The 9,807-nt window shown below is 43.0% G+C and overlaps 1 protein-coding gene across 4 annotated transcripts in view; it reads right to left on the bottom strand.

Moving 5' to 3' along the window:
- ARHGAP6 (Rho GTPase activating protein 6) overlaps positions 1 to 9,807 on the bottom strand; it is a 446,194-nt gene that overhangs the window by 59,310 nt on the left and 377,077 nt on the right. The gene's annotated exons all lie outside the window — the stretch shown is intronic.

The raw sequence follows: 9,807 nt of genomic DNA, 5'->3' as shown, positions 1-9,807 counted from the left end.
ATCAGTAGGCAGCGGCAATGGCAGTCCTGGGATGTCATCATAAAATACTGGCAGTCGTCATTGCAAGAATGCGTTTCAGGATTATGCAGCTGTCCACTTAACAAGTGGGAGGTACAAATCGAGAACCCACACTGTGATCAAATAGTGGAGACAAAGCCCTTCCCGCAAGAAAACTTATGTTTAAAGCGGGGATTAAGAATTGTTTTCTTATGGGATATACTAAAAAGCGTAGTAAAGAAAGAGACCCAGACCAATAAAATGTAAAAGCAAGACTCCGATATCAAGAAAAGACAGAGTAAGCGTTCTTAAACAGGAACGAGCATTCCTGGGATCCCCACAGGGCTGCAGATGCTCCCAATTTCTCCTCTGAGTTTTTGGAGGCAAAAGATAACACAGCATAATCAACAGGCACATTCAATCCCTCCATCCTTTGTAAAAGGAAAAATATTTCAAAAATGATTTTCCTCCCATAAAATGCAGATAGTTTATAAGAGTCTTCGCTCATGCAGTCATGAGATTGGAATAGGGGAAAATGATGTAAATCAGTTGCAATTGCGGCAAGAGCCATCGATCCCTTTCATGGTGTCTATGTTCTTATCTTCGGTTTCTCAAAGATGATCTAACTGCAGGGACCCCACGACTTACTGAGTTCTTACAGACGCGACATACCAACTGCGCAGGGTTCTAATCCGTTCTCCAAATAGGACTAACAGGCCTACTTTGGAAAACTTTGTTCATCAGTCATTCATATCACCAAATGTACTGACTGTAACAAAGGTATTTCTTTAAAAAATCCTATCATTCCTTTATTTTAATAGTTGACCCGAGAGAATAAACCATATATGAGATTTATTTTTCATTACCAGTGGGCGGATCCTAAAATTCAAACGAGTTGTCAAAGAACCAGAATACATATGGGATAAGGGACATTTTTTTTCAAGATAGAGGGATTTTTTTTAAACTTCTTTTTAATTAAGAGATGTATATAGATGTGTATGAATATAAATGTACGGTTTAAATAATAATTAGGAGGCAACTCCCACATAACCAACAGTCAAGTTCACATGCAGACTAATACTGAGGCCTAGCCCCCGTATGCCTCCCTCCCCCTCTCCCCAGGTCATCACTGATCTGACTTTTGCAATAACCTATTCTCTGCTTTTCTCAGTTTACCATGGATGTATGCATTTATAAAGACCACAGTTTTGTTTTTCCTGTTTTTGAATTCACATAGAAGGAATCACACTGTAGGTATTCTTTCTTGCCTCATTTATTTCATTCATCCATACTTCCTGAAATTCATCCTGTTGAGGCAGGTAGCTGGAGGTCACTCATTCCGACAGTGTTTTTTGTATGACTATAGCACAGTTAATTTACCCATTGAACTGTCAATGGAAATTTGAGTTGCTTCTAGCTTACGACTATTAGGAACAGTGTTTTTGAAAGCTTTTGTTCACATCTTCTCATACACGTACAAGAATCTCTCTAAGGCAGCGGTTCTTAAAGTGTAGTTCTGGGACCGGCAACGTCAGGACCTCCCAGGAGCTTGTGAGAGATGCGAAGCCTGTGGTCCCACCGCAGACCTACTGAGTCAGGAATTTGGAGGTGGGCCCAGCAGCGTGCGTTTTACCAAGCCCTCCGGGGGACTCTGGTTCACATCTAAGTCTACACGCTTCTAGGGGATACGTGTAGAAGCTGCATCGCCCGGTCAGTGTGTCTGCAATCTTAGGCTTTAGCAGGTAGCACTGACTGTTTTTCAAGTGGTTTTGCTGATTTATATTCCCACCAGGATGAGAGCTTACATCGTCTCACGAGGATAATGTAGACTTGAAACTCCAAAACTCCAAATAATAACTCGAAGCATCCTTATAAGGAAAAATGTGATCTTTGTCCATAATTTCAAAAAAATGCTTCACTACTTACAACGAATATTATCTTTTTTCATTTAATTAGACAAAGGTGAATGTTATTAACAGGAACTTGATGAAATGATAGGTGATGTGCACTAATGTGAAACGATGCATTGCTCTAGCACACCATTTCGTTACTTAAAATCCTCAGGGAAAAGGACAAGAGCTGCGAAATGAAACTGTTCGCTTCTCTCCTCCCTTGTGATCGATCGATCGAGTCTCCAGTTTTTGAAGACGGTCTTTTGTTCCCACAGAGCACAGAAAACCTGCGCACGAGGCTGCCATATTACGTGTAACCACATAGAACATTTTCTCTTCAACCAGTTCCTTGAATGGTGATAAGTGTGATAAGCGCCGTTCCATCTTTTACAGAAACCGAAGCTTCCTAACTATCGATACTGCACAGCAACGTTTTACAGTGCGAATGGTAATGAGCACGCGCTTGCTAAGTGCTCCCAGGGTGAGTACCGCCTTGAAGACAAAAGTGACCTGTACAGAGAACTTGGGTCACACATCCTGATCAAAGGTGTCTCGGAACCAGCACTTGGGGACTGGACTCCATGCACCCTCCTTCCACCTCAGTAATGTGCCCCAGGAGGCCACGTCCCAGATGGGAAACCCCACAGACATACATGACATGACAGTAGACGTCGAGGCAGCAAGCCCTTCACTCCTCATGACCCCAAAGCAAAGGAACTGTGGGTGTGGAGCGTGGTTAATCTGGCGTCCTTTTGGGGGTCGCCAGCACCGAACACGGTCTGCAGGGCTGAGAACGAGAGAACATGAGACCGCTCGTGTGGGACATGCTTTCCGTGGACTCACACACTGTCACGTAAAATTCCTTTTTAAGGCTTGTTTGTTCCTCTAGCTGGACTAGAAGCTCTCTGAGGGCAGAATTACATCTCCTAGGCTTTCGTCTCCTGCTAAGTGAATAGTACAGGGTGGGATGCCATGAGGACTTGTCAGCACTGTCCACAGCCGGAAGTCAGATAGAGGTTTTGGGTTGGTTTGGAGAGAATCTAGGACCAATAAAGTACACAACTTCTAATTTTAAGGGGATCAGATTCAGAGGAGGTGGGTTATAAAATGGTATTTTCCATATTAAATTGACACTAGAGATGATGATGATGATGATGATGATAATAATATTGTTCAAGGAAGGACTCAGTTTTGGTGATAGATGGAAGAATAAGGGGACCCGAAAAAGTCTGCTGGGGTGCCGGGGATGCTTTATGTCTCGACCTAGTCAGTGGTTACAGGACACATACATATTAAGAACCCCCTGAGTTGTATCTGTGCACATTCGTCCTTATGCACATTACTCTCTCTTTATGTTATTCCTCAATGAAAATAATAATAACAAAAGGCTTCATCATCTTTAGAGAATGGCACCAAAATAAAAATCATATTAACTGAACGGAGCTGAAAACCCAGCAAGAAAGTTCTAGAATGTTTAACTTTTCTAAATATCCGAATACCTATGATGTCTTCAGACCACCATGACTTTCCTGTGAAACGGGCACACAGCGGTAAAGAATAACTCGTGTTTATTGAGCATGTACTATATAAGCTAAGTGCTTAGTATCCACAACCTTATTACATCCTCACCGCAGCTCTACGAAGCCCACGCTATTATTTCTTCCTATTTTACAGACGAGAAAACTGAGGTTAGAAGAGGTTAAACAACTTGTCCAAGGGCGGGAGATGGAAAGTGGTAAATGCAGAACTTGCACCCAGGGCTATTCAACATCGAAGATGGTGCTCTTAACCTCTACCTGTCCTGGTGAGGAGAATGTGGTCCTTATTTGAGGGCTGTAACATTAAAGGCCAGATATATGGGGACCAACGTGCCCAAGGTAATAAGGAGGAAAGAGAAACTGACGATTTTTAAGCTCTAAATATTCACCATAATCGGCATGAGTCATTTCTACATATATTTACCTAATACACATCGACATACAATCCACTGAGGTAGCTTTTTGATTTATTCACTTTACGGTTGAGGGAACTGAAAATCAGAGAATTAAAGCCAATTGTCCAAAACTCACAGGACCGGTAGGTGGCGGACCTGGGATTCAAACACCAATTCCAGCTCTTCCCCAAAAGCCCAGCTCTGTCTCGAGAGAGGTGGCTAGAGCAGAACCCGGATATCTGTTGAGAAGCTGAAGATCCTTTCTTTAAAGGTCACTTTGCCTCTGCATCATGAGAGACGGTTCTGGAGGTATTTGCGAAACAATGGATGTTCATTTGTGAGGGTCTTTTAGACTTTGCCCTTCCAAGGGCACAGGTCATAAACATCAAGATGCTAAAGCTCATTCTTAGCAGGGCAGTCACAGGGCACGCACGCAGACAGCCTAAATTCACAGGTGCGCCGGATATGGGCACCGACGCTTTCACTTGCCGAGCTCCGTAAAGATTATATTACCGGCAAACGGAACAAATCTCCTGCTCTGAGATATGAAATGAGGACAAATAAAAGCTACTAAACATAATTCTGAGGACAAAACTCTCTTCTGATGCTGCTACTGATACAGGCAAAGAACTAGCTCAGTGGGTGCAAAATGACCGTATCTAGCCCCCTGCTATTCAGGAGGTGTTTAGTCCACAAGGTGATTTATAAAAACCTGAATTGTGATGCAAAATCTTGGTAAGTCCCCATACGTGTCTGGATTTCTAATGTCTTGAGGAAAATGGAAGAGCTGGCAGCACCGAGTCCCACATTCCTCACAGCTGTCCCAGGCTAACAGACACCTAACGCTGGGCCACCGCACAGCTGGCAAGACTTGGCGCTTGCAACTCCATCCCAGACTAAGAGGAAGGCTGGAGCTTGTTTCAAGTCTTCAAATGATTCCTACTGAGAAAAGTCTGAAGGAATGCTTTTTGGCATCGCCTGCTCCACTTTTCCCAGCCACAGCTGTCTCATTATTTACGGGACCAAAAAAATAGACTCTCAGAGAACGCAAACCAAAGGGACTCAGAGGCAGTGAGGGCAGCTCAGTTAAAAAGTGAGGAACAAATAATATAAAAGAGACACCTGGGTGGTAGCATGGAACGTAGCTCTTCAGAAGCTACATCTAATCGGTACCTGGGTTTTCGGCCTCGGCACTAGTGACATTTGGGGCTGGATACCTCTTTGTGTGAGGAACGGTCCTGTGCACAGTGGGGGTATTTAGCAGCATCCCTGGCCTCGATTGACTAGCTGCCCGAGCACCGATCCCTTAGCTGTGTGACAACCGATTATGTCTCTGGACATCGCCAAAGGTCCCACAGGAGCAGAACCACGCTGGTTGTGAGCCACCGGTCTGTGCGCATCTCTCCCTAGAGAACTGCTATATGCTCAAGCCATGCGAAACGTTCACATTTTCCCACTTGTCACAATGCTCACTTTATACCCAAGCTCAGTTTTTGTCTTAAACAGAACGATATAGAAATGTTGACAAATCGTTGAGCCTTTATATACCAGGTTGCCTTTGGGGCACAATAACCATTTCCTTCAATTTATGGAGAAATGTGAGTCTGTCTATAGTTGTCTTTCTACCAAATTCCTAACTACGAGTAGAGAAGTAAAGCAAGTTTCCTGGGTAAGTAGCCTTCTATTTCTTATATGAAGTGTCTTTCCTCCGTTAGTGGGGCCAGATCAGGCGGAACAGCGTCCGATGGTGGGCACTTGCATGAATGGATGTATATATAAATGGAGGCACCTTTAGCCCGCAGGAAAGCCTCAGGGGACGCTGTAGTTCCGCTTCTTCTTTTTGTAGAGGACTAAACATGGTAGATAAAGAGACTTTCTGGCTAGCTTCGCCCCCCCCACCCCCCAACATTGGCCAGAATAAAGATTCAGGAGGAAATGATAGAAAGACAGTTTTCTCAGCAAATGGAACTGTTCAGCCTTGGAATGAGCTGCCTCAGATCAAAAGAAAAACAAAAAACAAACAAACAAAACCCCCCCAAAACCAAACCAAACAAACAAAAAAAACAGCATCATTTACTGTGGCTTCCATCCTGCTTGTTCTCTGTCTTGCATTCCTCACTCGGGTGATCCATGTCACAAGTGACCCTATGCAAGGGCGACGTGGTGACAAACTGAAGTCTCCGGCCTGAAGCCACGTGAGTGTCCCCGGACACTGAGCCCGCATGCAGCCCCAGTCAAGTCTTTAGATGATCGCGACCCCAGATGAGCTTGATGGCAACCCCATGAATCACAGCCTGAATCAGAACAGCCCGGCTAAGATATTTCCAGATATTCCCAGGCTAAGATATTCCCAGGGCGACGTGGTGACAAACTGAAGTCTCCGGCCTGAAGCCACGTGAGTGTCCCCGGACACTGAGCCCGCATGCAGCCCCAGTCAAGTCTTTAGATGATCGCGACCCCAGATGAGCTTGATGGCAACCCCATGAATCACAGCCTGAATCAGAACAGCCCGGCTAAGATATTTCCAGATATTCCCAGGCTAAGATATTCCCAGAAACTGTGTGAGATAAGAAATGGTTGTTATCTAAAAAAAAAAAAAAAAAAAGGAAAAAAAAAAAAAAAAATAAAAAAAAAAAAATTCCTTTCCTGTATCTAAAAGAGAGGAAGTCAAACCAGCAAATTCTTCTTTATTTTCCATCCATGACTTTCTTTTACTCCTGGAGTTGTCCAGTCTCCTTAGCTTGTATGTGATTTGAAAGCCATTAAATATAAAGCTATAATTCAATTTAACCAGAGGGTTTCTTAAGCCCTAAAGGTCTTTAAAAAAAAGGAAAAAAAAGAAGACACCGAGCTACATGCATGTAGTGTACTGGATGGGGTCCCGGAACAGAAGAAAGATGTTAGTGGGGACACCGGTGAAATCTGAACAAGGTCTATAGTTTGGTCAACAGCAATGTATGAGTTTCAGTTTCTTAGCTGTGATGCGTGTGCCGAGGTTATATAAGACGTTATCACTAGGAAAAACTGGGTGATGGGCACAACGAAACTCCATATTATTTTTATAACTTTTCTGTAAATCTAAAATTATTACCAAAAAAAATTTTTTTAAAGCCCTTTCTTCTACGCATGTATTCAAGCCAAGGTTGAACACTCATCTGTGTCAAGCCTGTAGGAAAGTGGAGACTTGCGCTCAGCGAGGCACTATAGATTTGGGAGCCAGCTTTATGGCAGGGAGGGGACTCACAATCCAGACTTTCTCACCTGGCTGAGACTGTGAAATAATCTTCCTGTTCACATCTACCTGAGCTGAAGGAAGATGTGTCTAGGCCCACGCAAAGCATCAGCTATGTCTGCCACTCTGGTGCAGCGAGTTTTCTGGAAAGAGAGTGGACCGATGAGAGGCTTGACCAGATTTGTTTTTGCGGCCCTGGTGATGTTGTCATACACGGCTGATTAGATTGTCTCAAGATTCCTCCTATTTCACGGGTTCTCTAAATCCCTTTTCTGCTTAAGTTATTCTGACTTGGCACTTGTCATTTGCATCCAAGAACACTGATTATTACAGAAATCTGTTTATTATTCAAGTTCCCATGCCTATCGTGATAAGCCAAAATAAAACTTTTTAAATTATATGTGGATTAGATGAGTTATATGATCTGCGGATGTGTTACAAAAATGTTTACTAAAGCTATATTTTATCCTTTACTAAAATCCATCCTTTAGTCTCATCTACTTCTCCTTTTGAGGGCTCTCAAGCCACAGACCTCCCCTCCACCCCCACCCCCCAAAAAATAAGGCAATAAAAAGACCAAACCAGAGATTTTTACTTCCAGTTTGGAAAAGGAGGTTTGTCAAAGAAGCGATAATATTATTAATGGTTCCAGACACTCGAGGGCCATTCGCTGTGTTCATACTCCACCTCTAGTATTTTCCAATGATTCATCTCATCGATGTAAGTTAATTTGGCCCAGTACATCAACATCAGAAAACAGACAGTGACCAGCAAGTTGGGCAACCAAATCCCCAGTCAAAATCATATCTCAGGAAAAGTTGGGCTGGACGTTGGAGCCAGTTACTGCCATCACCATCCTCAGTGGAGTGAATGCAAAATTGCCCCTGCTACTTTGAGTTGCCTGCTCCATATTCAAGAAATAGACGAGAGAGCAAGCTTGACAGAAAGGGGAAAGTGATTCCCAGGAAAATGGCCACCTCGGCTTCTTGGCAGGAAATGCGGCCGCAAGCTCAGGACAGTGAAACCAACGAGACCAGGGCAACATTCTGGTGTAAGAGTTGAACTGGGATTAACCTCAGGGATTTAGAAGAGGAGCCAAAGCATAGATCTCATCTCCAGTCTAAAACAAGTGTTCTCTGTCCAGGGTTGTTGCACCACAGAACATGATGAATCCCTTTCGCATGGGAATATTATTTTACATTATCACAGGCATCTGTTTAAATGACATCTTCCCCAGTTTGAAATGGGCTCATTCCCCGTCCACTGATCCACCCACTGCTCCATCCATCCCTCTATCCAACGCTGATCAATCGCGCGTTGTAGATGAGACAACTAGGTGCTGTGGACCCAGATGAATGGATACTATCTCTGCCTTTGAGTAGCTCAGTTTAGTGCTAAAGACAGATACACGGAAACCTAATTAAAGCAAAACGAAGAAATGCTTCAGTGGAGACATTGACCAGGTGATAGATCAGAAGCGAGAAGGCCATCCCCAACTCTGCTTGGAAAGGCTAGTGTTTGAGTTTGGTCTTAAAGGACAAAGTTACCCTTTTCAGGGACCTTTGAATTTTGATAGGAGTTTCCCTGCTAAATCACATGGTGACTGCTTAGTCTAGAAAATCCTTTCTTATCCTAAGCTTCTTAATGTTTTATTCCCAGTAATCCAACACTTCATCAAGCAAGCATCCTATTGGTGAAAAAAGGTGAGAAAATTGCAAATTTAGGAGTGGACTGATATTTGCTTTACTGGGAACAAGGGCTCAAGAGAGTGACAAGAATTTTCGAAGAAAACAAGCTACATAGAAAAAGTAGAAAACAATGTATTCAAGGTCAAGCTTTGGATCTCATTATGTGCGTACGTGCGTGTGCGTGTGTGTGTGTGTGTGCGTGTGTGTGTGCGCGCGCGCGCGCCATTTTAAAAGAAATATCCCATGCTATAGACTATTGGCTATTTCATCAAATACATAGGTCGAAGTTTTCATTTATATTTCACCTGATCTTTAGCAGTTCTTCCATTGACCTTGATTGAAAAGAAAGCAGGTAGAAATCCTGTTATTGAGTCATTTTCCTTGGTTGTAAGTCCCAACGAATCAATCGCTCTTGCTTTATTCCACTAGCACCTCGTGGGTTAGATTTTTCAAAATCGTTTCCAAAATGTCTGCGTTTCTCAGGGAAGGAAATATTCATGGTATTCTTAAGCAATACAGATGTCTCTCCTTAGAGCTGAGGCTCCCAAAGTACTTGTGAAATGTACTAATCCCCACAGTTTACATGTGGAAGCGGTAGTGAAATTATCAAAGCTGTGGTCAGAAAATAAGAAAGAACACTCTGTGAGTCTCTTCGTGTTGTAAAAGGAGTCCGATCTTGGAGGTCACCATGTTTCCAGCTAAATTAAACACTAAGGAAACCTCCTCTGTTTTGTATAAATTATTTTGGCAAGGTAATTAATTCTGAAATTTTCTTCAGGAGGGAAACCTTTTAGATTCTCGAACCTCAAAGCAAGTATTTTTCTATTACAGAAAATCATTGAGATATTTGATTCGTTGAGCATGTCTCATTATTCTATCAAAACGTGAGGTAGGGTAGCAGATTGCGTGGCCCTGATGCCATGAGTTTCAAAGCTCAAGTACAGTTTTTCCTTAACCAGGCGTTCTCTGTAATTGCTGTTTGCTGTAATAACTGGTCATGATCAAATTATGCCCTAGAAGGATCTTTTACTTGCTGTCATTTTTTCCATATTCAAGTGTTATGAG

The sequence above is a fragment of the Pteropus alecto genome, unplaced genomic scaffold (assembly GCF_000325575.1).
Source record: "Pteropus alecto unplaced genomic scaffold, ASM32557v1 scaffold511, whole genome shotgun sequence".
Classification (NCBI taxonomy): domain Eukaryota; kingdom Metazoa; phylum Chordata; class Mammalia; order Chiroptera; family Pteropodidae; genus Pteropus; species Pteropus alecto.
This window is presented reverse-complemented; position numbering and strand designations above follow the sequence as displayed.